The 17037-nt window shown below is 43.1% G+C and overlaps 1 non-coding gene and 2 pseudogenes across 1 annotated transcript; all 3 read left to right on the forward strand.

Annotated features, from left to right (window-relative positions):
• Nucleotides 1-1120: 1120 nt before the first annotated feature.
• On the forward strand, nt 1121-1300 carry LOC138668221 (U2 spliceosomal RNA; annotated as a pseudogene).
• A 7967-nt stretch (nt 1301-9267) lies between these two features.
• On the forward strand, nt 9268-9462 carry LOC138668208 (U2 spliceosomal RNA). The gene has a single exon (XR_011319121.1). It is a non-coding gene; the product is annotated as a U2 spliceosomal RNA (small nuclear RNA).
• A 1136-nt stretch (nt 9463-10598) lies between these two features.
• LOC138668297 (U2 spliceosomal RNA) lies at nt 10599-10723 on the forward strand (annotated as a pseudogene).
• The last annotated feature ends 6314 nt before the right edge of the window (nt 10724-17037 follow it).

The raw sequence follows: 17037 nt of genomic DNA on the forward strand, positions 1-17037 counted from the left end.
ACTTACTCTACCTTTTAAATCCTCCTCAAACCAAACCCCCAAAACCTTCAACCCCTCTCTGACACATTCTATATCCTAATCCACCATTACCTCCTTACCAAAAAGCACCTTTAGGTTTTCCCAATTTGGAGGCTTTTTTGGGTTTGAACTTGATTTGCTTTTTTGTACAGCTTTTGAAAAAACAATCATTAGCTGCTTGTATGGCGAGATATATGGCAGGGGCAATGACATGCCGTCTGAAGTGGGTGGAGCATGATAGATGCAAGCCGGTATCTTTTTTTTGCCCGAGTTGGTATTCGAGTATTGAGATATTCATTCAAAAATTCCAGTTGGAGTGTGTTGAGAGGCATAGTTTCATGGATAAGAAGAACATGATAAAGAGGATGTGTGTGGATAATGCAATGTGTGAGATAGACGGTTTAAGATCGAAAGAGATAGCTGAAGTGTGGGGGAAGTTGGTGAAGTATGATGTGTCCAATAAACAGAAGGACTTGGTATGGATGTCTTTACATGGAGTTTTGCCAGTTAGGAGTGTGCAGAAGAGGAGAGGTTTGGCAGTTTCTGAGAGGTGTCCAAGGAATAGATGTGGGGAGAATGAAGAAGTGAGGCATATGTTTTGGGGTTGTGGATATGCAAAGGAAGTATGGGGGAAGTTGGGTGGGTTATGTGAGGTTTTGACTGCGGTTAAAAGGTTGAGTTATGAGACTGTTATGTTTTGGTTAGGTTGTATGGGAGGTGATAAAGAAAGGATTATGTGGGTGTTTTTGGCATGCGTAAAGGAAGTGTTGTGGAATAGTAGAAATTTGTATGTGTATAAGAATGTGGATTTTGATGTTAATGATTGTGTGCGTATGGTATTGGATAAATTGTATTTTCATTATAAGTGGGATTTAAAGAGGGGTGTGGATGCGGAGGGTGTGTGGAAATTTAAGAAGTGGAAAGATGTGATCAAATGGCAATAGCTTTTTTGTGTTTTTGGAAATATGTTGTGTTTTTTTGTTTACATGAGAAATAAAATGTATTGAAAAATACCATAGTGATGAGATTTAAGACTGAGTCGCAGAATTTTGGTAAACCCTAATGGGTTTTGCCTTTTAGTTTCTGCAAAGTTTAAAACCTGAATGGTTTTATAAAAAAAAAAAGAAAATCTCTTCTTATCAGTTTAATATCTGATACGTCCCCTGTTTGGGGACCATATATTAAATTGACTTTTAGAACAGGTAGATGGAAAAAGAGCTTGCTGTGTCCACTCCACGCATTGACCCGTTATTGCAGAATCTCTGGGAACAGTGCACTCCTTCTCTGATCTGGTTTCTAAAAACAGATTGAATTGAAATCGGCGCAAGTTGTCTTTTAACCCTTTATGTGAATTTATTTCAGGGTCAAAGAAGCACATTTTCCAGGTCAAATGTAGCATTTTCCTCGATTTCGCTTGACCATTTGCAATATTTTGTGTGCCTTGCCTTGCTTTCACCTACGTATGTCAAGCATTGTATTGCATCCAATATGCAATCAATTGATCAATCAATCAATCTGTCTTTACTGGTTGCAACAGGTGTGTTAAGATGTAGGCCTGTATTAGGCCTTTGTTACGTTGTTGCAAATATAATGTGCCATCTACAAAATTAGGCCCCGTGCTGACAGGACTTGGTGTTTAAATGGAAGTATTAAAAAGAGTTGTTCTGCCATACATACCACATTTGGGACCGCATGACTTCTTTTGTAAAACATTGTCTCTCTCTTGTGGACCGCTGACTTTAAAATGCGGTGTATTATATGCATTTAATAACCCAAAAAAAGGAAACATTGTGCCTGTGCTGATCTTGCATGTGCTTGTCTTGTCCTTCGACACCTGTGTGAGTAGTATTCTAATGCTATTTACCAACCAGATGCGCTGCCTGCAGTAGATAGAATCTGTGCACGGAACCCTCACGTGCAGCTACAATAGGGCCTTTATCCGTTGTCTCTGGAACTCTCACGTGTCACAATGGGCTCCGAAACTCTCACGTGTCACAATGGGCTCCGGAACGCTCATGTGTCACAATGGGCTCCGGAACTCTCATGTGTCACAATGGGCTCCGGAACTCTCACGTGTCACAATGGGCTCTTGGCCTATAACAGGCAGTGTAAAATGGCTGCCATCTTCAGTCTGCTGCTGGAGCAGCGGCAGACCACATGGGGGGGCGGGGTGCTGTGCACAGCTTCGGGAGAGCTGGGAAGACAACTGCTTGCCTGTCTGGTTTTTTTTTCCCTCTCTTTCTCGCACTCTCTTGCACACTTTAGAACAAAAGGGGGATGTTGGGTGTGTTAAAATAGGTGGAGTTATGCAGATTCAAAATGAGTTGTGCACAGCTTTAACACACACACACACAAAGCAGAACTGTCATTGAGAATGCATCCAGAGTTTCTAGAAATGTCTTCCCTTGGCAATCTTTTGCTCTGTCTCCACAATGGGTGTTGGTTTTTGGCCTTGGTGCGGCAGAAGTGGCAAACCATTTCTGGTTATCGCTTCTCGGCCTTTTGGCACGATCTGTAGTGGATTGTGGCATTAGGCTAAAGTTGTGTGTAATGAAAGTTCTGACTCTTGGCCTCTTGGAGATATCCATTGCTGCTATTGGGAGTCGGTTTAGAAGCTGCAGTACCTTTTTTCCAGAGGACAGTATTTCGGAGGAGGACCCAATCTGTGGAGGCTGCAATCGAATTGCTTGTTCCAGTGTAATCTGTGACAAAGAAGAAGAATGGAGTCGAGGAGGTATGGCGGAGGAGGGAGGTTCGAGAGGAATGAAGAAAACCTGGATTTTTTTCAGAGGATTATCCCTTGAAGGATACTATTCATTTTTTGTTTCTCCTGGATACAGGCAGGTAAAGGATTCCGGTTATATTTATGACAATATTTTTTCCCAGGTTTTGAAGGTAGAGAAAGGAGTATTTTTCTGCTTTCAGTCTTTTTACTCAAGGGGAATTTATGATGTGACTCTAGTGTGCAATGCCCTGTGTGAGACAGTGTTTTCTCTTTATGACGCAAATAAGGAGAATGAAGTTTTTGAGGGGATAAAAGTAATCCCCTCGTTTCAGTTTTTAATGAAGATACTAACAATACACATGTTTAGTCCGGTCATCTCTGAGCAGGAGGTGGAGTCTTACCTGTATTGTTTTTGTGATAAGGTGATCATGAAAAATATGGTGAAGACAAACTTTGGAGTCTGGAATTGTAAAAGGGTTTACCGTGTGTCATTTAAAAAGGACCCAGAAGAAGAAGGTGGAGTTATGAGACCCCCACGTTTGGTGTTCATCAATTGATGTCGTGGTTATCTTTTTTCCTCAGGCATGCCTGATTACTGTAGGAAATGTCGGAAATATGGACATGGTGAAAGCAGGTGTAATCGGTGTCAGAGATGCCTGACAGCTCATCAGGAGTCTGAATGTCCAAAAAATAAGTATAACGCAGAGGCAATGGATACATCTGCAGAGGAAGGAAAAGCTAAAGAGGGTGAGGAGGGGAAAGAAGAAACAAATGAGCAGGAAGTGGTGATTGAGATGAGTGATAAGGAAAATGAAGAAAAACAAAGGAAAGAAGAAGATGAGAAGAAGAATCTGGAGGAAAAAGAAAAATTAGAAGAAAAGATCGAGAACAGAGAGGAAGAGAAGGAGACAGAAGAAGAAGAGAAGATGGAAGATAAGAAGATTTTAGAAGACAAGAAGAAAGAGGAGAGAAGAATAACGGAGGAGGAAAGAAGGAAGAGGGAGGAGGAAAGAATAAAGGGAGAGGAAGAAAGAAAGAAAGAGAACAGTAGAAAAAGTTAAAAAGAGGATGGAAGAGAATATAAGGAAGGAAGATGGAAAAAAGATGACTGAAGGCATTGGAAGAATTGTGCAGAAGGCATTAGGAGTAGGTCCAAAGGGGGCAAGTAAGTTGCCGACCTCTTTAAAAATCAAAAACCCCAAAGAAGAAATGAAGAGCGCTGAAGGAAAAAGAATAAGTATGGGGACTGAAGGGAACCCTTTACTTAAAGTAGATCCTTTGCCTCCATCTTCCTTGTCACAGAGCATTCCAAGTGCACAGGAGGAGATGGAGTGTGAAGCGAGGTCCTTAACAAGAGGAGTAGAAAAAGAAGTTGTCAGAAACATCAGCTGCTGAGAATTTGGTGATAGACTCATCTTCTCCAGCAGCAAATCAGGGCGGGGGGTAAAGCCCTATGTTAAATACTAGAAGATGATCCATATGGTTTCCCTGAATGTTCAGGGGTTTAAAGGGACACTGTCACCTGAATTTGGAGGGAACAATCTTCAGCCATGGAGGCGGGGTTTTGGGGTTTTTGATTCACCCTTCCCTTACCCGCTGGCTGCATGCTGGCTGCAATATTGGATTGAAGTTCATTCTCTGTCCTCCATAGTACACGCCTGCGCAAGGCAAGATTGCCTTGTGCAGGCATGTACTACGGAGGACAGAGAATGAACTTCAATCCAATATTGCAGCCAGCATGCAGCCAGCGGGTAAGGAAAGGGTGAATCGAAAACCCCAAAACCCCGCCTCCATGGCTGAAGATTATTCCCTCCATATTCAGGTGACAGTGTCTCTTTAATGACTTGTACAAAAGGACAGCATTGTATGATTATTTTAATAATGGAAATTTTGATTTTATATTTTTACAAGAATGTAATCTGACAAAGAAACTAAGTTATAATTATTTACGGGGGATATGGAATGGTTATTATTGCTTCTCAGGGGGTAATGAATCAAAGAGTGACGGGGTGGGTTTTTTATGCTCTAGAGAGTGGGAAATTACCAACTATGAAGAAATATACCCAGGAAGGATCTTAAGAGTAGATGTGGAAAAAGAGGGGAAGAAATTAAGGTGTTTAAATGTGTATGCAAATACTGATAAGGCTTTAAGATTACATTTGTTTGAGATTTTGCAATTATTTTTACCTGGAGTAGATCCAATAATTCTAGGTGGAGATTTTAATTGCAGAGTAAAGAATATGAAGGATGGATCGTCTTCCTGGTAAAGAGGTATTTTATCTGCCTTTAATTTTAAAATGTTGGTGGCTTGATGGACATAAAAGTGAATATGAAGTTACTTGGGTAGGGAGAGGTTTTTCCTTTTATCTTATATTATGTTTTTATATCCGAGGCTTTTACATGTTCAGATTTTAACACCTTTCTGACCTCGGATGGGATAGTACGTCCGAGGTCAGAAGCCCCGCTATGATGCGGGCTCCGGCGGTGAGCCCGCATCAAAACCGGGACATGGCAGCTGTTTTGAACAGCTGACATGTGCCCGACATAGGCGCAGGCAGAATCGCGATCTGCTCGCGCCTATTAACTAGTTAAATGCCGCTGTCAAACGCAGACAGCGGCATTTAACTACCGCATCCGGCCGGGCGGCTGGAAATGACGGCATCGCCAACCCCCGTCACATGATCGGAGGTCGGCGATGCTTCAGTATTGTAACCATAGAGGTCCTTGCGACCTCTATGGTTACTGATCCTCGGCAGCTGTGAGCGCCACCCTGTGGTCGGCGCTCACAGCACACCTGATTTTCTACTACATAGCAGCGAACAGCAGATCGCTGCTATGTAGCACAGCCGATCATGCTGTGCCTGCTTCTAGCCTCCCATGGAGGCTATTGAAGCATGGCAAAAGTAAGAAAAAAAAAGTAAAAAAAATGTGAAAAAAATAAAAAAAATATAAAAGTTTAAATCACCCCCCTTTTGCCCCAATCAAAATAAATCAATAACAAAAAAATTAAAAATTTACACATATTTGGTATCGCCGCGTTCAGAATCGCCCAATCTATAAATTAAAAAAAGCATTATCCTGATCGCTAAACAGCGTAGCGAGAAAAAAATTCGAAACGCCAGAATTACTTTTTTTGGTCGCTGCAACATTGCATTAAAATGCAATAACGGGCGATCAAAAGAACGTATCTGCACAAAGGTGGTATCATTGAAAACGTCATCTCGGCACGCAAAAAATAAGCCCTCAACCGACCCCAGATCATGAAAAATGGAGACGCTACGAGTATCAGAAAATGGCGCAATTTTTTTTTTTTTAGCAAAGTTTGGAATTTTTTTTCACCACTTAGGTAAAAAATAACCTAGTCATCTTAGGTGTCTATGAACTCATACTGACCTGGAGAATCATAACGTCAGGTCAGTTTTAGCATTTAGTGAACCTAGCAAAAAAGCCAAACAAAAAACAAGTGTGGGACTGCACTTTTTTTGCAATTTCACCGCACTTGGAATTTTTTTCCCATTTTCTAGTACACGACATGCTAAAACCAATGATGTCATTCAAAAGTACAACTCATCCTGCAAAAAATAAGCCCTCACATGGCCAAATTGATGGAAAAGTTAAAAAGTTATAGCTCTGGGAAGGAGGGGAGTGAAAAACGAAGATGGAAAAACGAAAAATCCCAAGGTCATGAAGGGGTTAAAACACATGAAACACCTTTTTCTGACCATAAAATATTAGACTGTACATTAGCGATTGATCTAGATGAGAATAGAAGATCTTCTCATTGGAAATTAAATGTGTCTCTGTTAAAAGAGGATGAGGTGAGGGAGGATTTTAAAAGGTTTTATGGAAAGCTAAAATTAAAAAAGAAACAATTTGATTCTATTTTTAAATGGTGGGATTTTACAAAGAAAGAGATAGAACTGTTTTTTATAAAAGTAGGGAAGAAAAAAGCGGCGGATAAACGACGGTTTTATATGAACCTTAATGCAAATTTACAGTGTTTCTACCATTTGAAGAGTAATGGGGTCAATGTGGAGGAGGAGATTTTAGCGGTAAAAGAAAAGATACAGAAATGTCTCCGATATAAAAGGGAAGGAAATTATCTTTAATTCTCGCGTTAAAGTATTGTAAGAAGATGAGAAATGCACTAGGTTCTTTTTTTTAAAAATTTGTGATAAAAAAGATTTCATGAAGGTGCTGGAGGGAGAAAGGAATTTAGAAGGGAAAAAGAGGAAAGCTAAAGAATTTTATAACTTATTCTCGGAAAAAAATACGGATACATCTTTAAAAATGCATGTTTTTTTGAAGGGTTAGATAAAAATTTTAGTATGGACGACAAATTTTTATTATTGGAAGATTTTACAAAAGAGGAGATATTTAATACGATTCACACGTTACAAAATGGTAAAGCGCCAGGATTAGATGGGTTACCTATTGAGTTCTACAAAGATTTATGGGATATTGTTGGTGATGAGTTTTATGAAGTGATTTTAGAAGCTGCTCTGTCTTTTAAAGTCCCAGACTCATGGTTGGAAGGTGTAATAGTTTTATTATTCAAGAAAGGAAACAGGGAACTGATCAAAAATTGGAGACCTATCACACTTTTTAATGCGGATTACAAAATTTACGCGAAATTTTTAGCAAATAGGTTAAAAAAAGTAATCAGTTCGGTGATTGGTGTAGACCAAACTTGTGCAGTACCAGGCCATAAAATAAGTGACTCGTTGATACTGATTCGAGATGTAATATGGGATGTGGCAGATAGGAAACAAAAATTGTCGTTAATCACAATAGATTTTGAAAAAGCCTATGATAGAGTGGCTCACGATTTTTTATTTGCAGTTTTGGAGAGAATGGCATATTGAATCATTATATAAATTATGTTCTAGTAAAATCTCTATTAATGGTTTTTTATCGGAGAAGGTAAGAATAAATTGTGGAGTGAAACAGGGGTGCCCTTTATCCCCGATACTTTTTATTTGTGTAATTGAACCGCTTTTAACTGCTTTTAGGAAGGATAAGGTAATTAATGGGTTTTTTATTCCTGGGAGTAGTAGCGACCAAGTTAAAGTTGTGGCCTATATGGATGACGTTACGGTTTTAGCGAGTGATACTAAAAGCATGAATAGGGTTTTAAGAACAGTTGAATGGTTTGGTGGGGCATCAGGTTTTAAAATTAATATGGAGAAATCTGGTGTTTTAACTGTTGGTAATTTTATCCTTGATTCTAACTGTAAACTGGCAAGATTATCTGAAGCTAAGATTTTAGGTATTTATTTTTCAGAATCAGGTTGCAATGTAAAAAATTGGGACACTCTACTGGAGAGAGTGAGAAAAAAGGTATCATTTTGGCAGCTGAGAGACTTAACCCTTGAAGGAAAGATTTTAATTATCAAACAGGTTTTACGCCCAATGTTCTTATATGTTTCTACTGTTTTTATGCTACATAATAATATGATGAAAAAAATTATTAAAATATGTTTTAATTTCTTATGGAAATCAAAAATGGAGAGAGTGTAGAGGGAAGAATTATATAAACCCCAAAGGAAAGGTGGTAAAGGGTTTCCAGATATAAGATCCTTCTTATATGCAAAGTACATGGCCAGTTGTATCAGCACTTTATTGGGGCCTGAGTCTAAATTAAAATCCTTCTCTATTTATAATCTAGGTTTTTATAAGGAATAATAAGTGGATGGACATGGTTTTAAATAGGCCATATAGGTTTTTACCGGAAAATTACATTGTTTAAGAGAAAATTTTGAGAGATTTTAAGTTAAAAGAGGTTAATTTTAGTATTCTTAAAAATCATTAAAAAATCTTAAAAATTTTGGAAGAACAAATAATAACTAGCCTAGTGGAACGGTTCTCATCAAAAATAGTAGACAACATCTGGATGAATGTAAATTATGGGTTTTTATCAAATGAGCATAAAGATTTGCTGTGGTGCATAGTTAAAGACTGTTTAGCGACTCGTGAATTTCAGTACAGGCGTGGACTAGTCCGGTCTGAACAATGTCCAAGACCCAGATGCACAGAAGGAGAGACACCAATGCATGTGTTTTGGAATTGTAGTTTTGCACAGAGAATATGGCGGAACGTGTGCAATCTGGTAAAAGCTATAAGTTCAGTGTATTTTTTAGATTTTAACAGAGTATTTTATGGGATGGGAATAAAGGATGAGGATTTTAAGGTAGTATGGAAAATTATCACATGTGTAAAAATGCCACTTTAGAAAGTAAGAAATATTTTAATTTTTAAACATATTATAGTTCCAGCAGAAGAATGTATGAAGTTATGTTTAAGTTATTTTTTAATATATTTCTGGAAAGACAAAGTATCATTTGGAATAGGAAAGGCAAATGAAATTTGGAAGCAAAGTGAATGGAATGTACTTACCTTGTAACCGTGGTTGTTCTCGTAAAAATCTGTATTTTGGAAAAATAAAAATAAGAAATAAAAAATAACAAAGAAAAGATAAATTATACACAATGATGGATTCAAGTCTTTAAGTCTTTGCTTATGAAATTGGATTTAAGACTTTGTAGTCTGAGTGTAAAAAAAAAAAATATGTTCTTATCAGTTTAATATCTGATATGTCCCCTATTTGGAGAGCATATATTAAATGGATTTTTAGAACAGGGAGATGGAATTCGAGCTTGCTCTGTCCACCCCACGCATTGACCCTTTATTGCAGTACCTCCGGGAACAGTGCACTCCTTCTCTGATCCAGTTTCTAAAAACAGAATGAATTGAAATCAGCGCAGCAAGTTGTCTTTTAACCCTTTATGTGATTTTATGTCAGGGTCAAAGAAGCACATTTCACATGCCAAATGTAGCATTTTGCTCAATTTCACTTGACCATTTGCAACATTTTGGGTGCTTTGCCTTGCTTTCACCTATGTATGTCAAACATTGTATTGCATTCAATATGCAATCAATCAACCAATTTGCCTTCACTGGTTGCAACAGGTGTGTTAAGATGTAGGCCTGTATTAGGCCTTTTTTACAGTGTTGCAAATATACTGTGCCATCTACAAAATTAGGCCCCGTGCTGTCAGCAATTGGTGTAAATGGAAGTGTCCAATGAGTTGTTCTGTTCTACCATACATCCCACATTTGTGACCACATGAATTGTTTTGTAAAACATTGTCTCCCTCTTATGGACTACTGACTTTTAAATGCATTGTATTATATGTATTTGTTTTTGAAAAAAGGGAAAATGGTGCCTGTGCTGATGTTGAATATGCTTGTCTTGTCCATCTACACCTGTCTGAGTATTCTAATGCTTTTGACCAATCAGGTGCGGTGCCTGCAGTAGATAGAATTTGTGCACGGAACCTTCACGTGCAGTCACAATGGGGCCTTTATCCATAGGCTCCAGAACTCTCACGTGTCACAATGGGCTCCAGGACTCTCACATGTCACAATGGGCTCCGAAACTCTCACGTGTCACAATGGGCTCTTGGCCTATATCAGGCAGTGTAAAATGGTGCTGTCTTCAGTCTGCTGCTGGAGCAGCAGCAGACCACATGGTGGGAGGGGGTCTGTGCCCAGCTTCAGGAGAGCTGGGAAGACAACTGCTCGCCTGTCTGTTTTTTGTATTTCACTCTCTTTCTCGCAGTCACTTGCACACTTTAGAACAAAAGGGGGATGGAGGGCGTTTTAAAATAGGTAGAGATATGCAGATTCAAAACGCATTGTGTACAGCGTGAACACACACACACAGCAGAACTGTCATTGTGAATGCATCCAGAGTTTCTAGAAATGTCTTCCCCATGGCAATCTTTTGCTCTGTCTCCACAATGGGTGTGGGTTTTAGGCCTTGGTGCGGCCGAAGTGGCAACCCATTTCAAGTATCGCTTCTCGGCCTTTTGGCTAAGATCAAGTGTAGTGACTAGGGTTGAGCGACTTTTACTTTTTTAGGATCGAGTCGGGTTTCGTGAAACCCGACTTTCTCAAGTCGAGCCGAGTGAAATCAGCCGATTATCGCGAAAAGTCGGGGATCGACCGAAACACAAAACCCAATGCAAGTCAACGGGGAAGCATAGTCGACAGTGAGTGGAGGCCAGGAAAACACCTACAGTGCCCATTTTAATGGCAAAACATCCATTCTTGTTACTGAAGCTTGTCAATCTTAATTTACCTTATAATAATAGTTAGGCATTGGAAATTGGGGGTCATTTGGCTAAAGTTGTGGGGGTTATAGCTGGTTCAAGTTTTTAGTGGGCCTAGGAAACGTGGACTACGTCATGGCAGTGGAGCAGGTAGAGGTAAGTATTTCAACTTAGCAAGTGCTGTGATCCTGAGCAAGCAGGGGGGGCCCACTCGTTCGCATTGGCACTGGCAAAGGACCCCTCAAAGTACGGCGGTGTGTTTGCATGGCGGGGGCGCCTCCCACCAGCAGCGACACTTTTGCACACTATGATGGGCCCTGTGCCAGTGACGTCGCCAATGAGTATGCCCCCTCCACCTGATGAAGGAACCTGCACTTCCATCTGCACCTTCCTCTTTGTCCCCGTATGTTAGGAGTCGAGTTTCCTCTGCTGCACAGAGGGAATGTCGATCCGTGTCTGCTGCGGTCTCCCATTCTGCATCGGCTGCAGTGGAGCCTGCTCAGCGGAGACGTCGCTCCCAACCTCTCAAGGCTCTGCTATTGTACCCTGCACTGTTCTTTGGTGAGCAGGCTTTTCTGGGACTAAGTCCTACTTTGCACACACTGAGCATGCCCAGGGTAGGATCTCTCAGTGGAGATCTAGGGTCACATGCTCAGGTACTGCAGCGACATCCATTGGTCCTTCTTGGAAAGTCCTGAAGGTGCTAGGACTAAGTTCTGCTTTGCAAACACTGAGCATGCCCAGGGCAAGATCTCTCAGTGGAGATCTAGGGTCACATGCTCAGGTACAGCAGCAGCTCCATTGGTCCTTCTTTGAAAGGTCCTGAACGTGCTGTAACTATTTAAAGCTAGCATGGCCACACGGCCATGCGCTAGTATCTTCATATGTTATGTGAATTGCGCCAGTGTGGTCATGTGTTTGCATGTGTTCAGGGACCCGGCTGAAATAGGCCCCTAGAATGCTGGCACCTCCGGCGAGGAGTTTGTGTTTATGTGTGTTCAGGGACCCGGCTGAAATAAGCCCCTAGAATGCTGACATCTCCGGCGAGGAGTTTTGTGTGCATGCATGACCACTGACTGCTCTCATTGGGTGGTTAGCCTGTGCCTCTGTGAAAGTCTAACAGGGCACAGAGCTTTGCCTTCTCGGCTGCTCTGTGAAGCTAACAGAGCTGGTTCATACCGCCATATAGTGCCGCCATTTACTTAGCAGCAGGTTCTTTCCTGCACGGTGGATCCCGGGTTGCGAACGCACCAATCTCACTTAATAAATATATTCGGTGCGTTCCGCCAACCCTAACACTGTGTATGGTGGTATAGTATGGGGGAAGGGGAACCTGACTTTCAGCAGGGTCAGATTCTGGCTGTGTAGCGTGCAAGGGAAATGTAGTGGTCTAGGTCAATGTACCAGCAGATTCATCTAGCACTGGCTGGGCAATGGGCAGAATGAGGAGGAAACACAGATATAGGCCCAAATAATAAAGTGGGCTAAATGCAGTTCAAAATTGGTAACAGGACTAACCAGGCGGCATTGCTTTGTTCAGTGGAGGACAACTGTAATGAGAGGCTGACACAGTGAGTAGGCCCAAATCAGTAAGTAGGCAAAATGCAGTTCAAAATTGGTAACAGTAGTAAACAGGCGGCACTGCTTTGTTCAGTGGAGGAGAACAGCAAGGAGCGGCAGACACCATTAGTAGGCCCCAACCAAACTAGTAGGACAAATGCAGTTTAAAATTAAAACTACTTAATGAAAGCCTGAAGATTGAAGCTAAGGCAAGTAAACGAGGAGAACACCTAGGAGCGGCAGACACCATTAGTAGGCACCAACCAAACTAGTAGGCCAAATGCAGTTTAATATTAAAACTACTTAATGAAAGCCTGAAGATTGAAGCTCAGGAAATTAAACCAGGAGAACACCTAGAAGCGGCAGACACCGTTAGTAGGTCCCAACCAAACTAGTAGGCCAAATGCAGTTTAATATTAAAACTACTTAATGAAAGCCTGAAGATTGAAGCTCAGGAAAGGAAACCAGGAGAACACCTAGGAGCGGCAGACACCGTTAGTAGGCCCCAACCAAACTAGTAGCCCCAATGCAGTTTTCAAATTCTGATAGGCTGAAGCTCAGCTTTTTTAAGAGGACAGCTGTATTGAGTTGCGCAGACAGACACAGTAGTAGGCCTTAAACCAAAAAGTTGGCTCAATGCAGTTTAAAAAAGGTTACAGGGGTACACGGGCAGCATTGGTGTGGTCAGTGGAGGACAATTGGAAGGAGGAACCACAGACAGACTTACTAGGCCTAAAATTAAAAACTTGGCTCGATGCAGATTTAAATAGGTTCCAGTGGTACACAGGCAGCATTGGTGTTGTCAGCAAAGGACAATTGGAAGGAGGGACCGCAGACAGTCTTACTAGGCCTAAAATAAAAAAGTTGGCTCGATGCAGATTTAAATAGGTTCCAGTGGTACACAGGCAGCATTGGTGTTGTCAGCGGAGCACAATTGGAAGGAGGGACAGCAGACAGACTTACTAGGCCTAAAATAAAAAAAATTGGCTCGATGCAGGTTTAATTAGGTTCCAGGGGTACACAGGCAGCATTGGTGTAGTGAGCGAAGGACAATTGGAAGGAGGGACCGCAGACAGTCTTACTAGGCCTAAAATAAAAAAGTTGGCTCGATGCAGATTTAAATAGGTTCCAGTGGTACACAGGCGGTAATGGTGTTGTCAGCGGAGGACAATTGGAAAGAGGGACCGCAGACAGACTTACTAGGCCTAAAATAAAATAAAAAGTAGGCTCTATGCAGCTTTAAATAGGTTCCAGGGGTACACAGGCAGCATTGGTTTGGTCAGTGGAGGACAATTGGAAGGAGGGATCGCAGACAGACTTATTAGGCCTAAAATAAAAAAAGTAGGCTCTATGCAGGTTTAAATAGGTTCCAGGGGTACACAGGCAGCATTGGTGTGGTCAGTGGAGGGTAATTGGAAGGAGGGACCGCAGACAGACTTATTAGGCCTAAAATAAAAAAAGTAGGCTCTATGCAGTTTTAAATAGGTTCCAGGGGTACACAGGCAGCATTGGTGTGGTCAGTGGAGGACAATTGGAAGGAGGGACCGCAGACAGACTTACTAGGCCTAAAATAAAAAAGTTGGCTCGATGCAGTTTTAAATATGTCCCAGGGGTACACAGGCAGCATTGGTGTAGTCAGCGGAGGACAATTGGAAGGAGGGACTGCAGACAGACTTACTAGGCCTAAAATTAAAAAGTTGGCTCGATGCAGGTTTAAATAGGTTCCAGGGGTACACAGGCAGCATTGGTGTGGTCAGCGGAGGACAATTGGAAGGAGTGTCTGACACAGTTAGTAGGCCAAAATAATAAATTGAGGTTAATGTCTGGCAAAAAAAAATGTAACAAATGAACAGGTGGCATACCTAGGTACAGGGGTGGGCTCATCTGCTGACTTGCAGACAGTGGTAATTGGCGCAAAGTATTAACTGGTGTAAGTGTAGGACAGGGCCCCTGAATATGTTCACTAGCATCATACATGTCAACAAATTGGTATTGGCAGTGACATTGAAGGATTTAACCGCATAGACTAAACAGTGGTGGAGCAGTGAGAGATAATTTTGCAAGTGGTTGATCACTGTTTGAGCTGGGGGGAACACTCTCTCGTGGCCGGCGGTGTTAGGTCTCGAGTTCCCGCTTCTGCACAGGGGGAATCTCGAGCCATCTCCGCTGCGGTCTCCCATTCTTATCCAGCCGCAGTGGAGTCTGCTCAGCAGGGACGTTGGTCCCAGCGTCTTGCTCAGTCTCACTCTGTACAGAGAGTTACTGCGGCTTCTTCAGCTTCTGCCATTAAAGCCAGTGCTGGTCAGCAGCGAGCGGACTTCTCTGGGACTAAGTCCTTGTCTGCACATACTGAGCATGCCCAGGGCAAGATCTCCCGTTGGAGATCGAGGGTCATGTGCTCAGGCTCTGCAGCACATTCCATTGGTCCTCTTGGCAGGTTTTGGAAGGGCAAAGTTTCTGTGGCCACTTCCTGTGCTGCAACTATATAAACTGCGCATGACCGCACGGCCATGCGCTAGTGTACATTTGCTTACGTGTGTTTGTTGTGAGTGCAAGTCGTCCTTGGATACCCCTTCCCTATTGAATGTGTGTTTGCAGAAGGTGTATGGTTGCTATCTAGCGCCCGACTTATCCTACAGCACTAATCACACGTTACAGCGTCCAGTTGCTGTGACCGCCAGTACGGCGCCGTGCACTTCCTCTGTGCTTTCCTTACCCAAGCCTGGGTGGTTAGTGGCGTTCGTCAGTGCGGCACCGCATGCACTCTTGTGCCCTAATATTGTTATTCAGCTTCCTTACACACCCAGTTGCGGTGTTGTGCCAGCAAGGGTCTAATCGGACTTCAATCCTAGTTGGGGTTGAGTTCGCTGACTACTTGCTCGCCCTCTATGTATGGTACCGCGATCCTGTGACGCAACAGGACCGCTTCCTTCACGCTGGGTATATTAAGAGTACTGCCATATAGTCCGTCATTACTTGGCAGCAGGTTGCATCTCTGCACGGTGGACCCCGGGCTGCGAACGCACCATACACTATCTGTCTTATTATTTGGTGCGTTCCGCTAGCCCTAACATTACACTAGTGCCAGGGTCTGGCTAGTAATGACGGACAAACAGCAATCCTTGCGGTATATCCAGCAGCTGGAGGGTAGGTTGGCGGCTCTTGAGAGCGCAACCTCAGCTGTGGATGTTACCACAGTTGCTGTACAGGCTGCTAGCGTGGCTGCAGCAACCTTGTCCATTGCCACCCCTGCTCCGACATTTTCTCGCCTACCGCTGCCAGAAAAATTTTCTGGTGATAGCAAATTTTGTAGGGGATTGGTGAGTCAGTGCTCTATTCACCTCGAGCTCCTGGCTGCACGTTTTCCCACAGAGCGGGCTAAGGTGGGATTTATAGTGTCTCTCTTGTCGGACAGGGCGTTGGAATGGGCTACGCCGCTGTGGGAGCGTGGCGATCATGTGGTGCAGAGTGCTCCGCTGTTTCTGAGCACTCTGAAACAGGTCTTTTTAGGACCTCAAGTCACCCATGATACTGCGCTCCAACTGCTGGCATTAACTCAGGGTGACTCCTTGGTCAGTCATTTTGCCGTCCAATTCTGCACTTTAGCTTCTGAGCTGGATTGGTCGGATAAAGCTCTTATCCCCATATTTTGGAGGGGCCTGGCTGACCACGTTAAGGACGCTCTGGCTACTAGGGAGATTCCTGCCACACTGGAGGAGTTAATAACTGTCTCCACTCGAATTGACCTCCGTTTTAACGAGCGGAGGTTAGAGCGAGCCCAGTGTAGGCAGAGGTTTCGGCTGGCTCCTACCTTCGCCAAACCTCTGGAATCTCCGGTCCAGGTTCCTGAGTCACATGAGGCCAGGGAAGTGTCACAAGCGGGATCTAAGTCTCGGACCGCTTGTGCACTCAAGGTCTGTCATGTTTGCCAGCAGTCAGGACATCTAGCCACCAGATGTTCTCAGCGGTCGAGGAAACGTCAGCATCTAGTGGTAGTAGGTGGAGGTACACTAGACACGGCGACGTTTGCCTCTAAATTGTCCTTTAAGGGGACAATTACTATAGGCTCATTCTCCCACTCGGTAGAGCTCTGCGTGGATTCTGGGGCGGAGGGCAATTTTATGTCTTCTGCCTTCGCCCAACGTCACGCAATACCCCTGGTTATGCTAGCTCAACCAGTAACGGTACGAGTGGTGAATGGGTCAACACTGCCCTCACAGATAACACACCAGACCATCCCTTTTACTCTGTCCATGTCGCCATCTTATCAGGAGATTATATCTCTGCTCGTCATTCCTGAGGGAATTGATGAGGTCCTGTTGGGAATACCTTGGCTACGGTACCACTCTCCTCATATCGAGTGGTCCTCTGGCAGAATCCTGGGATGGGGCGAATCTTGTGGGGGTAGGTGTCAGAGGGAGTGCGTTCAGGTTGCTACTACAGAGGTACCCGCAGATCTTTCCTCTCTCCCCAAGCAGTATTGGTCTTATGCAGACGTGTTCTCCAAAAAGGCGGCGGAGATCCTTCCGCCCCATCGCCTCTATGACTGTCCTATTGATCTCTTGCCTGGTGCTGAGCCTCCCCGGGGTCGAGTCTATCCGCTATCTCTCCCGGAGACGG

This window comes from Ranitomeya imitator, chromosome 2 (assembly GCF_032444005.1).
Source record: "Ranitomeya imitator isolate aRanImi1 chromosome 2, aRanImi1.pri, whole genome shotgun sequence".
NCBI lineage: Eukaryota > Metazoa > Chordata > Amphibia > Anura > Dendrobatidae > Ranitomeya > Ranitomeya imitator.